At 43.8% G+C, this 20,457-nt stretch overlaps 1 long non-coding RNA gene across 1 annotated transcript; it reads right to left on the bottom strand.

Moving 5' to 3' along the window:
- Positions 1-8,790: 8,790 nt before the first annotated feature.
- On the bottom strand, positions 8,791-12,675 carry LOC148394666 (uncharacterized). The gene is made up of 4 exons (XR_015860104.1): positions 12,255-12,675; positions 12,057-12,134; positions 11,729-11,980; positions 8,791-11,652 (listed from the first exon to the last, which is right to left on the bottom strand). It is a non-coding gene; the product is annotated as an uncharacterized LOC148394666 (long non-coding RNA).
- Positions 12,676-20,457: the final 7,782 nt, after the last annotated feature.

Below are 20,457 nucleotides of genomic sequence, written 5' to 3'. Positions count from 1 at the left end.
TAGGTTTTAGGTGCATTTTTAATTTTATTGCTTAAATCGCATTTTCTCGACGAGCTGAGCACGTTTTCTGAAATGTGCTCCTCCCGTCACTCTGGTTGGGTGCGCACAGTAAAAAGTGCTCCTGGCAGCTAGGGAGTGCCGCGTTGAGTACTGCGCACGAAGAAATAAGCACCTGCAACGTTTGGTTTAGGTTTTAGGTGCATTTTTAATTTTATTGCTTAAATCGCATTTTCTCGACGAGCTGAGCACGTTTTCTGAAATGTGCTCCTCTCGTCACTCTGGTTGGGTGCGCACAGTAAAAAGTGCTCTTGGCAGCTAGAGAGTGCCGCGTTGACCACTGCGCATGAAGAAATAAGCACCTGCAACGTTTGGTTTAGGTTTTAGGTGCATTTTTAATTTTATTGCTTAAATCGCATTTTCTCGACGAGCTGAGCACGTTTTCTGAAATGTGCTCCTCCCGTCACTCTGGTTGGGTGCGCACAGTAAAAAGTGCTCCTGGCAGCTAGGGAGTGCCGCGTTGAGCACTGCGCACGAAGAAATAAGCACCTGCAACGTTTGGTTTAGGTTTTAGGTGCATTTTTAATTTTATTGCTTAAATCGCATTTTCTCGACGAGCTGAGCACCTTTTCTGAAATGGGCTCCTCCCGTCGCTCTGGTTGGGTGCGCACAGTAAAAAGAGCTCCTGGCAGCTAGGGAGTTCCGCGTTGACCACTGCGCACGAAGAAATAAGCACCTGCAACGTTTGGTTTAGGTTTTAGGTGCATTTTTTATTTTATTGCTTAAATCGCATTCTCTCGACGAGCTGAGCACGTTTTCTGAAATGTGCTCCTCCCGTCGCTCTGGTTGGGTGCACACAGTAAAAAGAGCTCCTGGCAGCTAGGGAGTGCCGCGTTGACCACTGCGTACGAAGAAATAAGCACCTGCAACGTTTGGTTTAGGTTTTAGGTGCATTTTTTATTTTATTGCTTAAATCGCATTCTCTCGACGAGCTGAGCACGTTAGAGAGAGTAATAGAAGGCAGCAGGCTTTGATGTCTATTCATATGCAAATGAGTTAGGAAGTCATAAAATTTTATGATCTATTGATGTTGATTTATGACGTGTTTTATTGGGGGTCATAAATTCATTAGCGGGTTGGTGGCATCAAGATGGCGCCAGTCGTGACGGCGCCATCTTTGACTGTCGCCATTTTGGTTTGCCGGCGCCATTTTTAAGATGTGGATATGTATGGGCATGTATTTTTATGAATCAAGACAGGTGGAGCACCTGTGCTAGCTTTGCTAACAGCCCTCTGAGCTACCTTTGCATCCGGCCCGTACGTGTGAGACTGAAGGGGAGCCTTTTTGTTGAGAAGGCGAAGGGGAGGGGGGTGTTTGTGATAGGGTGGGGGGTTTGTGACAGGAGGCAACATTATAGGTGTCAAAGTTGGCTGGAAGAGAGTCGCATATAATTTGAGAATCAATAGCTCAGCCAAAGTTATCTGAAAAGCGAGAGACGCATGTAATTTGGTAAACATTGGTTTAGAGGATCAAAGGGCTTTTGTTGAGAAAATCACACTGTTACAAGTCACAAGTTATCTCTAATGTAATTTGACAAACAATCTTTTATGTTAAGATTTATGGTAGTTTTTATTGGGGGTCATAAATTCTTTAGTCCTTTTAAGTTAAGATGTATGGTATTTTTTATTTGAGGGGTTATAAAATCTTACGATCCATTGATGTTAAGATTTATGACGTTTTTTATTTGGGGTGGGGCAAGGTTGGGGGCATCAAGATGGCGCCAGTTGTGACGGCGCCATCTTTGACTGTCGCCATTTTGGTTTGCTGGCGCTATTTTTAGATGTGGATATGTATGGGTATGTATTTTTATGAATCAAAACAGGTGCAGCACCTGAGCTAGCTTTGCTAACAGCCCTCTGAGCTACCTTTGCTTCCGGCCCGTGCGTGTGAGATTGAAGGGACCCTTTTTGTTGAGAAGCCGAAGGGGAGGGGGTGTTTGTGACAGAGTGGGGGGTCACGAGAGGGAGGGGGTGTTTGTGATAGAGTGGCGGGGTCACGAGAGGGAGGGGGTGTTTGTGACAGAGGCGGCATTACAGGTGCCAAAGTTGTCTGGAAGAGAGTCGCATATAATTTGAGAAACAATAGTTCAGCCAAAGTTATCTGAAAGCGAGACGCATGTAGTGTCAAACTCAAGGCCTGAGGGTCAGATGCATGATTTTATGCGGCCCCCGAAGACAAATTGTGCTTTTTATTCATGTGTCATTACTCGAATTGCAATTTGTCTTCACTTTTAATAATATTTAATTTTTAAATATTAGACCAGTTTTTATTTGTCTGATTTGAAAGCGAGTTACTTGTCAGTTTGTTTTGGAGCTTTTACTCTATATAATATGAGGTGCTCACGCATTTATTTGGGTATGACAGTCATACCGGTCCTCCGAAAGAAGCTATGACTACACTGCGGCCCGTGAACAAATGAGTTTGACCCCCCTGGTACAAGGGATAGCCTTCTCATTGTTCAGTCACGTATCTTAAATCATGCTTTTCCTCCTTTGAAGCGACTATGTACTTCAAACCCAAACGGCACCGTTTTATAGGGAAAAAACTTGTTGAATCTATTTGTTTTCGACATAATACTACCGCAATCATCTTAAATTTGTTCAGTTTATCAATCCCTTCCATTGTTTATCCTGCAAATGAATCACGTGAATAATGGGTTATTCAAACTTTAACGTTCATAATCCACCTGTTCCCAATTTGTTTGGAGTCTGTATGTTATTGTTCTAATTTTTTACATTTAATACTCTCCCACCTATTTGATCCTATCTTGTGAAGGTCTACAGTTTATTATAAGCTATTTTGAAACTCTTCACACTTGTTACCAGGGCTTGGCTCCATCTCATGATGTTGTCTCCCATTCACTTCATTTCTGCCGAGCTGCTTCTTCTCCTCCGTCCAGCATGTTGAAGACTTAAAAACCATCAAATCTGAAAACACTTAAAATCTCACAATTCCCACCTTTGTTTTTTTTTTTTGTTTGTTTTTCTTTTTTTTTTTCTACCTCCCCCCTTTTGACACATTCTAAAAAATGTGTCACAATGGTTATAAAGTAAAAATAACAATGTCCATGGTGACATACCCATCGCCAGCTGGACTTCGGTGTACCTCCAGATGCCATCCTAGCCTGGAATCACCAATTCTCAGTCCCTGAAACTCGACTGGCAGCATCTCACATGGCTGTATGAACAAAAGCCACCACCCACCTGTAGCTGTGCATGCAGCTCTCCGTACAATAAACATCCATAATACCAAAAAATAAAATTCATAATGATAAAAATAATCCAGACACGGGCGCATGTCAAATGCATGAAATAGAAAATTGGAGCCTGCCGAGCCTGTCATGAAACCGATCACATTTACAAACTCATTATGAAAAGTAAGGGGTTAGTTGTTAATGCATGTTCACAGACACGACACAAAATTATCCAAGACTGCAGTTGACAACCTGCAAAGTAAAGCAAGTTTAACAAATAAAGCACAATCTGCTCCCTGGGTTGCTGTTAGAGGCTGCAATACAATTAGGTAAAACATCAAAACATAGCAAGTCATCACAAATTCCGTCACATACATTTCGTCTCACTGTCAGGTAAGTCCAGAGTTGTTGTCATACACTGTCTTGGCTCAGAGTCTTGATTGTCAATGCTGGTATAGTCACGTCTGGTCATAATCTTGAAATGGGCCTTCTCCATTGAAGTCTTTTGTTGTCAATGGTGCCCCAGAGTAATCCTAAAGCCATATTTAGTCCAAAATGAGCCCTGATCAATCTTGCTTTTTCAAATCTGTACTATCTTTATATTTTTCAGGTGAGAGGAATGTTATCCTCTGCTGTGATCACATCACCCCATCCTTGAATCATGTTAACCATTCACAATAGACAAACCCCATCCCAAGTACAGACTTGACATTCACACAGCATTACAGACAAACTGTCATCCCACAACACACACATAAAACATACAATATTAAATTGTAAAAAGAACCCTCCCTATGCAAAATTTTCTCCTCAATTAAAATTTCCCTTTTTTATTTTAAATCCAAAATTAATATCTAATTGTCTGGTCTCCTGTCCTCACATCGTTTGCCAATATGCATAATACTGGAACATGATTGAACTCCCCATTTAGTTTGCTCACATCTCACACTTAGACTATTTGACACTTTGTGTTGAGCTGTAACTTCAATATTCCCACCTTCCCATATTTCTTCCACTAAACAGTTCCATTTTGCTTTCAGTTTAAATTCATCCCTCCAAATAACTACCTCTGGCAAAGAACCCAAAATTTTTTTAGAGCACTCCCTTTTACTGTTACCTTGTTCCTTCATTCATCTCCTCACAAGCATTACTGACCCTCTTAAGAAATAATGATACTGAAAATAATGTTTAAAAAATATACACAGCTTCCTCCCGCCACTTACACTATAACCTTGGATTATCGTTCTCATTTTTGTTAATGCCAATTCTTAGAATTAAAAAGAAATACTTACTCTTGATAATTGAGTCACGCTATATCACAAATTTTGAAAACCTTCTTCCATGTTCCCCCTTTGTACCTATCAAAACCAATTAGAAATATTTTTGCTATCATGATCATCATTGTGGCCCTCACACTTATTGTTCTTGTATTTTAAATAGGCAATTTTTGTACATTTGAAGCCCTTTGAGACTTACTTGTGGGCTATATCAATTTGAATTGCCTTGACTTTATTATTATTCAACTTCTTCTGTATTCCTCTTCCTTTTATTTTAATCTTAACTACTTCCACATAATTCATCTGATTTACTCCATTACACTTTTAACCTCCTAGATTCAAATTCAAATTTCACATCCTCACTTCCAACATTGTGGTAAAATTTTGCAAAGTTTCATTTTTTCCCTTCTAATTTCTTCTAGTTTTCCTTTTTTCTTCTTTTTCTTTTTTTCCACTGACTCAACTCATTTCAATTTTTTTAACTGTTCATCTTATGCCTACCGATTCCAAAACTCCCCACTCCCCAAATTTCAAATTTTCAACTTTAAAATTCACGCCCAATTGTACAAAATTCTTTCTATATTTTTATCAATTTTCTGACCAATTCAACACGTTCCAAATTTAAACATAATCTTGTAGCTTTCCCCGAATTTTTATTCAGCCTCTTCGCCTTCACACGCAATTTCTACGGAAATTAATAATTCTAGTTATTATTGTTAATCATCCGTGGCCCTCGTAAGGACAAGCCGCATCAGTAATGGATGGATGGATGGATTGTTAATCCTAACCCCAAATGCCTATCATAAATTGCCATTTAAATCAATTGTCGCAAGGGTCATGTCAATGTATTTGTTATTTAAAGCCCTACTGTATTCTTTTTTAATTAAGTAGTGCCCTGTATTACTATTTTGCTGACTATCCAGAATTCCGACTTTCTTATGGCCCCTCACCCCTTCAAGCTGAAATATGCATCCTATAAATCAGTCGCAGTTGATGTGTAATTAAATTCTGTTGTTTTGATAAAGGTCAATTAAGTTCAGCAATTCAGCCTTCTGTTGCCCGAATCCAAATTTTCACTGGTCCAATTATAAAATTTCATTATTTCAGTTAGATTAATTTTGTCTTGGAAATGCTAAGTTACATATAAAAATTTATGATTCAAATTATTTAATTTCTATTGATCATTGTCCACTTTGCAAAGTTTCTGATCACGCTGTCGTATAATTTGTCAGTGCATCTTCACTGACCATATCTATGTATTTTGTTTTTTATCCCCGTTTCAGTGTCAATAAGCAGCCTTATTATTCCCTCTTTTATCAAAACTCCTCAGTTAAGTCTGCCCCAGCACCCAAACACACTTCCATCCCTTTTGTCCCATACTCCACCAACTTTGTAATGCTTCAGCAGTCTTTAGCAATGTGTCCAGTTTGACTTCATGTGACTCGTGCAAGTCTTTAGCAGCCTCTCCTCTTAGATTCTCATGATGATGATTCAGGGGCTGGACCGTCCGCCATTCTCAAATGCATCCATCTTGTCTTTGTTCTTTCAGTCCTTTTTTTTTTTTTTTGATCTGCGACTGTGTGTATTCCACCGACTGTATGGTTCTTGTCCTGTGAAGAGCCGTGCTTGCCCCCTTCAAGCATGATAATAGTTCCTGTTGTTCTAGGGAGACAGACGAAGGCCTCTGTTTTTTATGAAGGCTGTCTAAGTTTAAAACATATCCTGATTTTTTAAAAAAAAAACACGTGATACACAGAGGTGTGGTTTGAGAGTGGGGCTGGACCTGTTGTTCGTATATTTACGCGAGAGTATCGTGCTGATAGTTCATAGAAAAAAGAGCTAAAGCTGTGGTGTTAAACTGCAAACCTGAAGCTCGAATCATGATAGCAGAAACGCCGGTCAGTATCCATCTTTGCCGCAGAGGCCCCGATGGCCTGCTAGATGCCCCTAGAAAGAAGCAAATGTATCTCAGGCGCATGCAACAAAGGCCTACAGAAAAACTTGAACGGAGCTGGCAGCTAACACCAGAGACTCTATGGGGATTTAGTTTTTTTTACGAGACTGGTGAGTTGTCTTTCTTCATGAGAAACCAAGAGAGCTCCGGTTCAAACATCAACAACAACAACAACACTTGTGAGCAGACAGGTGCGTTTGGCTCGTTGAACTCGAATGACTGGGCTGTCTTAAATCAACTCTTGCCAGAGGTTTTGACTGAATTTCTCAAGGAATACGGGTTAGAAGGTGAGCTGAATGCAACTTGGATTTCAAAAATCACAGCCAGCGGGAGATGTTTTTTCCGGCTGAAAGTTTCTCCTCAAACTGTTGATGGGGTAGAAGACGGAGAGCTAATCGATTTAATGTTTCTAAAACTTGAAGTGTTCAACAGCGAATGCGGTGTTTTCCAGACAATTTTGAATATACCGTTATCCGAATGGGATCAGAAGATGCAAGCTTATGGTGAGAGTATTACAGGGCTTTTTCTATCAAGCCGTGTCTGGACAAATGTCGTCGGAGTGAAACGTAAACTGGCTTTAGATTAACCCTTACTAAAAAATTAAGTTTAAACCCCAGGCCCTCTTCAACACACAAGACTCTATTCCTCCTCCTAACCCCTCCTAGTCTCCATCTTTTTCTCACCTGCAGTCAATGAAAGTTGAGGGGGTGATAGTCATTAGCATAACTCTATAAAGCCAGGTCCCCAGACTTCTCTTTCACACACGCAGAGACGGTGGAAAGACAATGGCCCAAAAAATGCTTGCCAGAAGACTTTTACCACGTTTTATACCTATGGAGCATGGGCCTGACATCACATTCTGGTCCACCCCTGAAAACTCTGAGGCCGAAGCCGACGATGCTGACACAACTTTCATCGCATCGCCGGAACCAACACCAGCGCTGCCTGAGACATGGGCGGAAAGGTTTGAGATTCTTCCACTACCTACACCCGACCCGAGCGAATGCCTCTCACCCATATGCCTCGACGATCTGCAACCCGATTCTCTCTATGGAGCCTTGTCATCAACTTTTGACGTGTTTGAAACCCCTGAAACCTCGGGGGAGCAACAGCAGGAGGAGGAGCAGCAGAGACCGCAACAGCATGAACCGTGGTCCTCGTCACGAGCCATCGAATTGTTTGATGACGCCTGCGCACGCTATCCTGAAAACGGGATGGATTTGCCCAACTTGACTGCTGCTGACATTAGAGTCTTACTCGAAGAGGCAGAATCGCACCTGCGCGCTGATTTTGAGGAGGGTGATGACCCTCAGCAGGCCCTTGAGTTTGGGGTCGTTCCTTCGATGAGCTCGACGCCTGGGAAAATCAACACACAGCAAGGCTCAGAGTATAATATGTGTGTCGAACCACTTAATTGGTTGGTTATTGAAGATTACACACGTCTAAAACTGATGGTTGTTCATCTTTTGTATGATGCATTGATTAAGCATGCTAAATCTAACTGTGATGGATGTGCTCTTGATGATCTCAGCCAAATGGCGCTACCTTTTAGAAATGTTCGCATGTAATCACGGAAAATTGTGTCGCTCGTTCTTGTGTAATGCCACACTTCTGTAATTTCCGCAACCGTGTACCCGAGATCTAGTGCCTTAACAAATTCAGGGGTTGTCCAAACACCTGTCAACGATCTTTGCTCATCACTATGTGTACACGCCGTCTGCTGGTTGTTACACTCGGCGCATGTACGACACAGTGTGAAGACGAGTTTACCTTTAGCTGTTTTGAACGGTAGGACGGGAAAATATAAACCACGGGGTGGGTTGACTGTGGCGCTGATGAAACCAAAATACGACCTAGGGTCTTTAAAATCACCGTGGATAATCGTTGGATGATCGATTGGGTAGGTGGCTGTACTGTTGATGAAAGGATACAATGATGTCACATCAACATACAACACACGCTCGTCTGGCTCTGCCGTGTATTTTAAAACGAATGCGTTTGTTCGGCCCCCAAAAAGAGCCTGCCTCGGTTTGAGCGGTGTAGGAAATTTGGATTTTTTAAGGAATTCCTTCACCTCTATGTCCATCTTTTTCATTTGCAACCATTCATGCTCCCACATAATTACAAGGTACACATCCTGTCTAAGCTGTAGATCCTGAATTTTCTTTTGTGTTTTATCAAACCTCTCCTGAAAAGGGCGTTTGGTTGTCGGGCATATTTTAGAGAGGTCGAAGCATTCTGCGCAGCCGTGGTGATAACAACCGAAATACTCAAACACTATTTTTACGCCCCCGATTTTACAATAACCATCTACAAAGTAGTTGTCTATCCTAACTTCACCACCGTTCAATGCGTGTCTAATTTGGATATTTTGACTGTGCATGATCCATTGCATGTACTGAATAGAATCGTGTGAGAAAGCTTTGTACTGACGCATATAGTTGTCTGATGGTGTAATGGCTAGTGTTTGAGGGGTCAGAAAATTAGCTCTGAAAACATTCATGCACGCCGACGCAATTGTTACTGCATTGAATGGATCTGTTCCGGTGGCCTCAAAAAACTCACTCCTGAATTTTTCACACCCTTGCATTAACAGATCAACATCATTCTCGCAGTAGGCTATTGCCTGTTTAGCAAAATCAAACACATTGCTAGCTTCTTTGGCATACCACTCGTCAAACTTTGATCGTTGGGAGGGTGACATTCGCTCGGTGCCGTAGTACATGGGGTCAGGGTGACACCCGACGTAGTTTAGATGCTCTAAAGAGCTGAATTTGTGTGGGAAGTACCCCTTTGATTTGTCTTCAAACCCCAGGGCCTTAGGCATTGCGCTTAGAGGCATCGTCAAGAATGAGAGAGAGTCTATGAATCGTGATTTTGTGTCTAAATCGACAAATGATAGAACTTTACTCCCTTGCATCAGAATGTCGAGTTTGAGACCTAATTCGAGCATTCTCCTTATCAGTATGTATGAATCAAAACCTCTCGCATTATGTGCAACAAACGTAGTTTGTTTAAACCGTGGCATTCGGAAAAATCTGAGAAATTCATCAACACAATCTGTGCCATACCAATGCTTCGTCAGTCTATTCGATCTGCAGCAGATGAGAAAAGGTTTGTGTAAACCGTTTGTGTCTACATAAGTTTCGAAATCGTAGTAGACTACATTTTTGCACGGTGGTTGAGGTTTGATGGGCTGAATGTAGCACATGTGGGGGTTCAATAAGGCGTCATCTTGATTTATGATCCCATCACACACTGCGCATTTTTTAACGGGGCAGCGATGTTTAGCACCGGTACCATCAGCTTTCACATAATACCGGAGACCACATTCCAAGCATTTTTTGTATGAAGCGCAGTTGCTCGCACGATTCATTGATCGGGACTCTTTATGTTTGATAAGGCATTCCTCATTACGACAAGATTTGTTACAGTCGGGGCAGATGATAGGTTTAAACCGTCGCTGTTTACAGCATGGATCAAGACAAACGCCACAGTGTCCTGCACAATGGTGCTGTTCCCAATTGGCATGCCCTTTGTAACAATACCTGCAGAAGAATGCGTGGCCCACAAAGGCCTCAATAGCTTTCACGCCGTAATAGTGGCCCTCGAGGTTTAAGACAAATAGAGTGTCGTTATCTGTTTTGGGGTAACGCGTGTCGAAAAAGGTCATGGGGCGGCAGTCCTCTTTTCGATACATTACAGTTATTTTCCGTTTGAGGACTTTCTCAAATTTATGGACATCGCCCAGACTCACAGGTGTTTGACAATCCAATCCTACGCTCTCCTGTAAGAGCCGTGCGTGTCTCGTGGCTTGTTTTGTTGTCAGTGTGTCATTTAGCAGATAGGTTAGCGAGAGAGCGAAACACAAAGTATTGTCTTTATTACGAGGTATGTGTAGGTGTCGTTTTTTCAACCTCAAAATCTCTCTGTTGGTAGTGTTCAGCAGCCTTCGACGCACTCCACCACCACCACGCAATGGAGTGACTATTTGTACAATGAGCTCTAAGCTCTCATCAGCCAGAAGCTCTGTATTTGATTGGGCTAAACGTTCAAGCAGGTTTGATACATTATCTCTGATAGAGTTTATATCAGTAGTTTGCGGGCAGATGTGAGCTCTATCGTTACCAGCCGCGAGCTCTATCTGAATTACATCACCTGTTTGCGCCCTGCTAGCTACCTCTTGCAAGACATCATCTATTCTGTCTTCAATCTGGAGGTAGAAGGTTGCAAAATCATTAATGTTCTGTTGCGATGGTATATTTAGCCGTCGTCTCACCTCTACATTGTTGAAATGCGGCCTGTTGATTACAACCGAACCGCCGCGTTGGTCAGCTAATACAGAACCGTTGTTAGATTGTTGGGGCGTGTGTTGAAGCGGTGATGTGTTGTCATCAATAACGTCTATTTCATGATCAGTTATAACAGCACAGTTGTTAGGCTGAAATATCGGCCGAACGGCGTCAATAGCAACCGGTGGTGATGAATCGCGAGAGTTAGTGGTCAACGGGTCAACCAGAGGCTGTGTATTTAGATTTTGGATGATGTTTAGCAACTGGATAGGAATGTCAGGACTGATACGCCCGTCGCTGTCATTAGCATGGTTGTTTAACTCTGCTATCATGTTTAGCAATTGTGACGGGATTTGTGTAGGACTCTGTCCACCTTCATTCGGGCTTCGGTTGTTCAATTCATCTATGACAGTCTGTAAATGAGTGAGAATAACAGGACTGTCTGGTCTCTCCCCCTCTGACAAAGCAACGGTCACATTGTTGAGCAAATCTGTTATTTGACTCGTACACACATTGTTAACGTTTGATAAATCTAGCTGTGGTGTGTCACTTCTTTGGCTTCCCCCGTTAAATGATGACAAATCTATTTCAGAAATGTTTGCTAAGAAATCCGACTCCGTCGACGTAAGGTTTGAATGATCCATTATATTTTCTTTTACAAAACACAGCAGAAACAACACAAACCTATTTTGATTCGGCTAAATCTGTAAGAGCACGTATAATCTTAAAGCACTCTTGTAACCGTCTTTTGTAGATACAGTTACCCCGACACCTTAGAGGCCCCCTGCTGTTTGAGTGGTGGATGTTGTAGAAGGGGTGCCCCCTCCTCTTCCTCCTCCTCTTCCTCTCTCTCTGTGGCTCGGTGTCACGATGTTCACCTGTAAGTTAACCCTTTATAATACCGAAAATAGCAAGTATGATAACACATAAAGATAGAAAAAATATAAGGAATACCTCCAACTTTGTTTGTCGACTCTTGATGATGATGGTTTAAAGCTTCGTAAGTAGATAGAGCCTCAAGTAGTTCAGAATCCGTCGCTGCCTCCTGTCGGTTGGTGTGGGGTGCAGTCGGATTGGTTTCAACAGTAACACGTGACTCTGATACAGCTGGTCGCTCTGACTCTGTCGTTTCCACTGCTCCAATATGGCGGTCGAAAGCAGCTTGTGTCGGCCGAACGCTTTTTCTAGTGGCCGCGGCCACGAGATCTGATACAGACATAAAAAATAAAATCAGTAACTAATACCCTCTATAAGAACTATCTTAGATGCGCTATTGACTCACCGTAGTCTGATTGTGTTAGGTAAACGTCGCTAAAATCGTCGTCAAAAGATGCGTGGACATCGGCAAAAACGATGTTGTCTGCAAATATTATATAAACAATACAGCTTGTTTTATAAAAATAACTTATTATTATTATTTATTATTATTATTTGTTATTATTATTGTCATTATTGTGAGAAATGTAGTAAAATGACTTACCTTTAACCATTCTCGAAAACAACTTTTTGACACGCTTCGATTCTGTTCGTCAGAGTGATGGCTTCCCTTGTCTTGTCTTCTCCAAAATGATGCTCGTCCGCACCAAACTTTTAAATTCGGCGGGGATAAGACCACGCCTATGAGCTCACGTGTCGCGGTAAATCGGATAACTTTGGTCGTATGTTGATGACGCATCAAAGAGGTCTTTCTCATATCCTTGGCCCCAGTAATACCGACTCCGCTATTGTTTGTCAAATTACATTAGAGATAACTTGTGACTTGTAACAGTGTGATTTTCTCAACAAAAGCCCTTTGATCCTCTAAACCAATGTTTACCAAATTACATGCGTCTCTCGCTTTTCAGATAACTTTGGCTGAGCTATTGATTCTCAAATTATATGCGACTCTCTTCCAGCCAACTTTGACACCTATAATGTTGCCTCCTGTCACAAACCCCCCACCCTATCACAAACACCCCCCTCCCCTTCGCCTTCTCAACAAAAAGGCTCCCCTTCAGTCTCACACGTACGGGCCGGATGCAAAGGTAGCTCAGAGGGCTGTTAGCAAAGCTAGCACAGGTGCTCCACCTGTCTTGATTCATAAAAATACATGCCCATACATATCCACATCTTAAAAATGGCGCCGGCAAACCAAAATGGCGACAGTCAAAGATGGCGCCGTCACGACTGGCGCCATCTTGATGCCACCAACCCGCTAATGAATTTATGACCCCCAATAAAACACGTCATAAATCAACATCAATAGATCATAAAATTTTATGACTTCCTAACTCATTTGCATATGAATAGACATCAAAGCCTGCTGCCTTCTATTACTCTCTCTCACGTTTTCTGAAATGTGCTCCTCCCGTCGCTCTGGTTGTGCGCGCATAGTAAAAAGTGCTCCTGGCAGCTAGAGAGTGCCGCGTTGACCACTGCACATGAAGAAATAAGCACCTGCAACGTTTGGTTTAGGTTTTAGGTGCATTTTTAATTTTATTGCTTAAATCGCAGTTTCTCGACGAGCTGAGCACGTTTTCTGAAATGTGCTCCTCCCGTCACTCTGGTTGGGTGCGCACAGTAAAAAGTGCTCCTGGCAGCTAGGGAGTGCCGCGTTGAGTACTGCGCACGAAGAAATAAGCACCTGCAACGTTTGGTTTAGGTTTTAGGTGCATTTTTAATTTTATTGCTTAAATCGCATTTTCTCGACGAGCTGAGCACGTTTTCTGAAATGTGCTCCTCTCGTCACTCTGGTTGGGTGCGCACAGTAAAAAGTGCTCTTTGCAGCTAGAGAGTGCCGCGTTGACCACTGCGCATGAAGAAATAAGCACCTGCAACGTTTGGTTTAGGTTTTAGGTGCATTTTTAATTTTATTGCTTAAATCGCATTTTCTCGACGAGCTGAGCACGTTTTCTGAAATGTGCTCCTCCCGTCACTCTGGTTGGGTGCGCACAGTAAAAAGTGCTCCTGGCAGCTAGGGAGTGCCGCGTTGAGCACTGCGCACGAAGAAATAAGCACCTGCAACGTTTGGTTTAGGTTTTAGGTGCATTTTTAATTTTATTGCTTAAATCGCATTTTCTCGACGAGCTGAGCACCTTTTCTGAAATGGGCTCCTCCCGTCACTCTGGTTGGGTGCGCACAGTAAAAAGAGCTCCTGGCAGCTAGGGAGTTCCGCGTTGACCACTGCGCACGAAGAAATAAGCACCTGTAACGTTTGGTTTAGGTTTTAGGTGCATTTTTTATTTTATTGCTTAAATCGCATTCTCTCGACGAGCTGAGCACGTTTTCTGAAATGTGCTCCTCCCGTCGCTCTGGTTGGGTGCACACAGTAAAAAGAGCTCCTGGCAGCTAGGGAGTTCCGCGTTGACCACTGCGCACGAAGAAATAAGCACCTGCAACGTTTGGTTTAGGTTTTAGGTGCATTTTTTATTTTATTGCTTAAATCGCATTCTCTCGACGAGCTGAGCACGTTTTCTGAAATGTGCTCCTCCCGTCGCTCTGGTTGGGTGCACACAGTAAAAAGAGCTCCTGGCAGCTAGGGAGTGCCGCGTTTACCACTGCGCACGAAGAAATAAGCACCTGCAACGTTTGGTTTAGGTTTTAGTTGCATTTTTAATTTTATTGCTTAAATCGCATTTTCTCGACGAGCTGAGCACGTTTTCTGAAATGTGCTCCTCCCGTCGCTCTGGTTGGGTGCGCACAGTAAAAAGTGCTCCTGGCAGCTAGGGAGTGCCGCGTTGAGCACTGCGCACGAAGAAATAAGCACCTGCAACGTTTGGTTTAGGTTTTAGGTGCATTTTTAATTTTATTGCTTAAATCGCATTTTCTCGACGAGCTGAGCACGTTTTCTGAAATGGGCTCCTCCCGTCGCTCTGGTTGGGTGCGCACAGTAAAAAGAGCTCCTGGCAGCTAGGGAGTTCCGCGTTGACCACTGCGCACGAAGAAATAAGCACCTGCAACGTTTGGTTTAGGTTTTAGGTGCATTTTTTATTTTATTGCTTAAATCGCATTCTCTCGACGAGCTGAGCACGTTTTCTGAAATGTGCTCCTCCCGTCGCTCTGGTTGGGTGCACACAGTAAAAAGAGCTCCTGGCAGCTAGAGAGTGCCGCGTTGACCACTGCGCACGAAGAAATAAGCACCTGCAACGTTTGGTTTAGGTTTTAGGTGCATTTTTTATTTTATTGCTTAAATCGCATTCTCTCGACGAGCTGAGCACGTTTTCTGAAATGTGCTCCTCCCGTCGCTCTGGTTGGGTGCGCGTAGTAAAAAGTGCTCCTGGCAGCTAGAGAGTGCCGCGTTGACCACTGCGCATGAAGAAATAAGCACCTGCAACTTTTGGTTTAGGTTTTAGGTGCATTTTTAATTTTATTGCTTAAATCGCATTTTCTCGACGAGCTGAGCACGTTTTCTGAAATGTGCTCCTCCCGTCGCTCTGGTTGGGTGCACACAGTAAAAAGAGCTCCTGGCAGCTAGGGAGTGCCGCGTTGACCACTGCGCATGAAGAAATAAGCACCTGCAACGTTTGGTTTAGGTTTTAGGTGCATTTTTAATTTTATTGCTTAAATCGCATTTTCTCGACGAGCTGAGCACGTTTTCTGAAATGTGCTCCTCCCGTCACTCTGGTTGGGTGCGCACAGTAAAAAGTGCTCCTGGTAGCTAGGGAGTGCCGTGTTGAGCACTGCGCACGAAGAAATAAGCACCTGCAACGTTTGGTTTAGGTTTTAGGTGCATTTTTAATTTTATTGCTTAAATCGCATTCTCTCGACGAGCTGAGCACGTTTTCTGAAATGGGCTCCTCCCGTCGCTCTGGTTGGGTGCGCACAGTAAAAAGAGCTCCTGGCAGCTAGGGAGTTCCGCGTTGACCACTGCGCACGAAGAAATAAGCACCTGCAATGTTTGGTTTCGGTTTTAGGTGCATTTTTTATTTTATTGCTTAAATCGCATTTTCTCGACGAGCTGAGCACGTTTTCTGAAATGTGCTCCTCCCGTCACTCTGGTTGGGTGCGCACAGTAAAAAGTGCTCCTGGCAGCTAGAGAGTGCCGCGTTGAGCACTACGCACGAAGAATTAAGCACCTGCAACGTTTGGTTTAGGTTTTAGCTGCATTTTTAATTTTATTGCTTAAATCGCATTTTCTCGACGAGCTGAGCACGTTTTCTGAAATGTGCTCCTCCCGTCGCTCTGGTTGGGTGCGCACAGTAAAAAGAGCTCCTGGCAGCTAGGGAGTTCCGCGTTGACCACTGCGCACGAAGAAATAAGCACCTGCAACGTTTGGTTTAGGTTTTAGGTGCATTTTTAATTTTATTGCTTAAATCGCATTCTCTCGACGAGCTGAGCACGTTTTCTTAAATGTGCTCCTCCCGTCGCTCTGGTTGGGTGTGCACAGTAAAAAGTGCTCTTGGCAGCTCGGGAGTGCCGCGTTGACCACTGCGCATGAAGAAATAAGCACCTGCAACGTTTGGTTTAGGTTTTAGGTGCATTTTTAATTTTATTGCTTAAATCGCATTTTCTCGACGAGCTGAGCACGTTTTCGGAAAAGTGCTCCTCCCGTCGCTCTGGTTGGGCGCGCATAGTAAAAAGTGCTCCTGGCAGCTAGAGAGTGTCGCGTTGACCACTGCGCATGAAGAAATAAGCACCTGCAACGTTTGGTTTAGGTTTTAGGTGCATTTTTAATTTTATTGCTTAAATCGCATTTTCTCGACGAGCTGAGCACGTTTTCTGAAATGTGCTCCTCCCGTCACTCTGGTTAGGTGCGCACAGTAAAAAGTGCTCCTGGCAGCTAGGGAGTGCCGCGTTGACCACTGCGCACGAAGAAATAAGCACCTGCAACGTTTGGTTTACGTTTTAGGTGCATTTTTTATTTTATTGCTTAAATCGCAATCTCGACGAGCTGAGCACGTTTTCTGAAATGTGCTCCTCCCGTCGCTCTGGTTGGGTGCGCGTAGTAAAAAGTGCTCCTGGCAGCTAGAGAGTGCCGCGTTGACCACTGCGCATGAAGAAATAAGCACCTGCAACGTTTGGTTTAGGTTTTAGGTGCATTTTTAATCTTATTAGTTAAATCGCATTTTCTCGACGAGCTGAGCACGTTTTCTGAAATGTGCTCCTCCCGTCACTCTGGTTGGGTGCGCACAGTAAAAAGTGCTCTTGGCAGCTAGAGAGTGCCGCGTTGACCACTGCGCATGAAGAAATAACCACCTGCAACGTTTGGTTTAGGTTTTAGGTGCATTTTTAATTTTATTGCTTAAATCGCATTTTCTCGACGAGCTGAGCACGTTTTCTGAAATGTGCTCCTCCCGTCACTCTGGTTGGGTGCGCACAGTAAAAAGTGCTCTTGGCAGCTAGAGAGTGCCGCGTTGACCACTGCACATGAAGAAATAAGCACCTGCAACGTTTGGTTTAGGTTTTAGGTGCATTTTTAATTTTATTGCTTAAATCGCAGTTTCTCGACGAGCTGAGCACGTTTTCTGAAATGTGCTCCTCCCGTCGCTCTGGTTGGGTGCGCACAGTAAAAAGTCCTCTTGGCAGCTAGAGAGTGCCGCGTTGACCACTGCGCATGAAGAAATAAGCACCTGCAACGTTTGGTTTAGGTTTTAGGTGCATTTTTAATTTTATTGCTTAAATCGCATTTTCTCGACGAGCTGAGCACGTTTTCTGAAATGTGCTCCTCCCGTCACTCTAGTTGGGTGCGCACAGTAAAAAGTGCTCCTGGCAGCTAGGGAGTGCCGCGTTGAGCACTGCGCACGAAGAAATAAGCACCTGCAACGTTTGGTTTAGGTTTTAGGTGCATTTTTAATTTTATTGCTTAAATCGCATTTTCTCGACGAGCTGAGCACGTTTTCTGAAATGTGCTCCTCCCGTCACTCTGGTTGGGTGCGCACAGTAAAAAGTGCTCCTGGCAGCTAGGGAGTGCCGCGTTGAGTACTGCGCACGAAGAAATAAGCACCTGCAACGTTTGGTTTAGGTTTTAGGTGCATTTTTAATTTTATTGCTTAAATCGCATTTTCTCGACGAGCTGAGCACGTTTTCTGAAATGTGCTCCTCTCGTCACTCTGGTTGGGTGCGCACAGTAAAAAGTGCTCTTGGCAGCTAGAGAGTGCCGCGTTGACCACTGCGCATGAAGAAATAAGCACCTGCAACGTTTGGTTTAGGTTTTAGGTGCATTTTTAATTTTATTGCTTAAATCGCATTTTCTCGACGAGCTGAGCACGTTTTCTGAAATGTGCTCCTCCCGTCACTCTGGTTGGGTGCGCACAGTAAAAAGTGCTCCTGGCAGCTAGGGAGTGCTGCGTTGAGCACTGCGCACGAAGAAATAAGCACCTGCAACGTTTGGTTTAGGTTTTAGGTGCATTTTTAATTTTATTGCTTAAATCGCATTTTCTCGACGAGCTGAGCACCTTTTCTGAAATGGGCTCCTCCCGTCGCTCTGGTTGGGTGCGCACAGTAAAAAGAGCTCCTGGCAGCTAGGGAGTTCCGCGTTGACCACTGCGCACGAAGAAATAAGCACCTGCAACGTTTGGTTTAGGTTTTAGGTGCATTTTTTATTTTATTGCTTAAATCGCATTCTCTCGACGAGCTGAGCACGTTTTCTGAAATGTGCTCCTCCCGTCGCTCTGGTTGGGTGCACACAGTAAAAAGAGCTCCTGGCAGCTAGGGAGTGCCGCGTTGACCACTGCGTACGAAGAAATAAGCACCTGCAACGTTTGGTTTAGGTTTTAGGTGCATTTTTTATTTTATTGCTTAAATCGCATTCTCTCGACGAGCTGAGCACGTTTTCTGAAATGTGCTCCTCCCGTCGCTCTGGTTGTGCGCGCATAGTAAAAAGTGCTCCTGGCAGCTAGAGAGTGCCGCGTTGACCACTGCACATGAAGAAATAAGCACCTGCAACGTTTGGTTTAGGTTTTAGGTGCATTTTTAATTTTATTGCTTAAATCGCAGTTTCTCGACGAGCTGAGCACGTTTTCTGAAATGTGCTCCTCCCGTCACTCTGGTTGGGTGCGCACAGTAAAAAGTGCTCCTGGCAGCTAGGGAGTGCCGCGTTGAGTACTGCGCACGAAGAAATAAGCACCTGCAACGTTTGGTTTAGGTTTTAGGTGCATTTTTAATTTTATTGCTTAAATCGCATTTTCTCGACGAGCTGAGCACGTTTTCTGAAATGTGCTCCTCTCGTCACTCTGGTTGGGTGCGCACAGTAAAAAGTGCTCTTTGCAGCTAGAGAGTGCCGCGTTGACCACTGCGCATGAAGAAATAAGCACCTGCAACGTTTGGTTTAGGTTTTAGGTGCATTTTTAATTTTATTGCTTAAATCGCATTTTCTCGACGAGCTGAGCACGTTTTCTGAAATGTGCTCCTCCCGTCACTCTGGTTGGGTGCGCACAGTAAAAAGTGCTCCTGGCAGCTAGGGAGTGCCGCGTTGAGCACTGCGCACGAAGAAATAAGCACCTGCAACGTTTGGTTTAGGTTTTAGGTGCATTTTTAATTTTATTGCTTAAATCGCATTTTCTCGACGAGCTGAGCACCTTTTCTGAAATGGGCTCCTCCCGTCGCTCTGGTTGGGTGCGCACAGTAAAAAGAGCTCCTGGCAGCTAGGGAGTTCCGCGTTGACCACTGCGCACGAAGAAATAAGCACCTGTAACGTTTGGTTTAGGTTTTAGGTGCATTTTTTATTTTATTGCTTAAATCGCATTCTCTCGACGAGCTGAGCACGTTTTCTGAAATGTGCTCCTCCCGTCGCTCTGGTTGGGTGCACACAGTAAAAAGAGCTCCTGGCAGCTAGGGAGTGCCGCGTTGACCACTGCGCACGAAGAAATAAGCACCTGCAACGTTTGGTTTAGGTTTTAGGTCCATTTTTTATTTTATTGCTTAAATCGCATTCTCTCGACGAGCTGAGCACGTTTTCTGAAATGTGCTCCTCCCGTCGCTCTGGTTGGGTGCTTGTAGTAAAAAGTGCTCCTGGCAGCTAGAGAGTGCCGCGTTGACCACTGCGCATGAAGAAATAAGCACCTGCAACGTTTGGTTTAGGTTTTAGGTGCATTTTTTATTTTATTGTTTAAATCGCATTCTCTCGACGAGCTGAGCACGTTTTCTGAAATGTGCTCCTCCCGTCGCTCTGGTTGGGTGCGCACAGTAAAAAGTGCTCTTGGCAGCTAGAGAGTGCCGCGTTGACCACTGCGCATGAAGAAATAAGCACCTGCAACGTTTGGTTTAGGTTTTAGGTGCATTTTTAATTTTATTGCTTAAATCGCATTTTCTCGACGAGCTGAGTACGTTTTCTGAAATGTGCTCCTCCCGTCACTCTGGTTGGGTGCACACAGTAAAAAGTGCTCCTGGCAGCTAGAGAGTGCCACGTTGACCACTGCGCATGAAGAAATAAGCACCTGCAACGTTTGGTTTAGGTTTTAGGTGCATTTTTTATTTAATTGCTTGAATCGCATTCTCTCGACGAGCTGAGCACGTTTTCTGAAATGTGCTCCTCCCGTCACTCTGGTTGGGTGCGCACAGTAAAAAGTGCTCCTGGCAGCTAGGGAGTGCCGCGTTGAGCACTGCGCACGAAGAAATAAGCACCTGCAACGTTTGGTTTAGGTTTTAGGTGCATTTTTAATTTTATTGCTTAAATCGCATTTTCTCTACGAGCTGAGCACGTTTTCTGAAATGGGCTCCTCCCGTCGCTCTGGTTGGGTGCGCACAGTAAAAAGAGCTCCTGGCAG

This window comes from Syngnathus floridae, chromosome 8 (assembly GCF_059516105.1).
Source record: "Syngnathus floridae isolate MCC-2025c chromosome 8, RoL_Sflo_1.0, whole genome shotgun sequence".
NCBI lineage: Eukaryota > Metazoa > Chordata > Actinopteri > Syngnathiformes > Syngnathidae > Syngnathus > Syngnathus floridae.
Note: the sequence above shows the minus strand (reverse complement) of the source record. Positions and strands in the feature narration are given on the sequence as shown.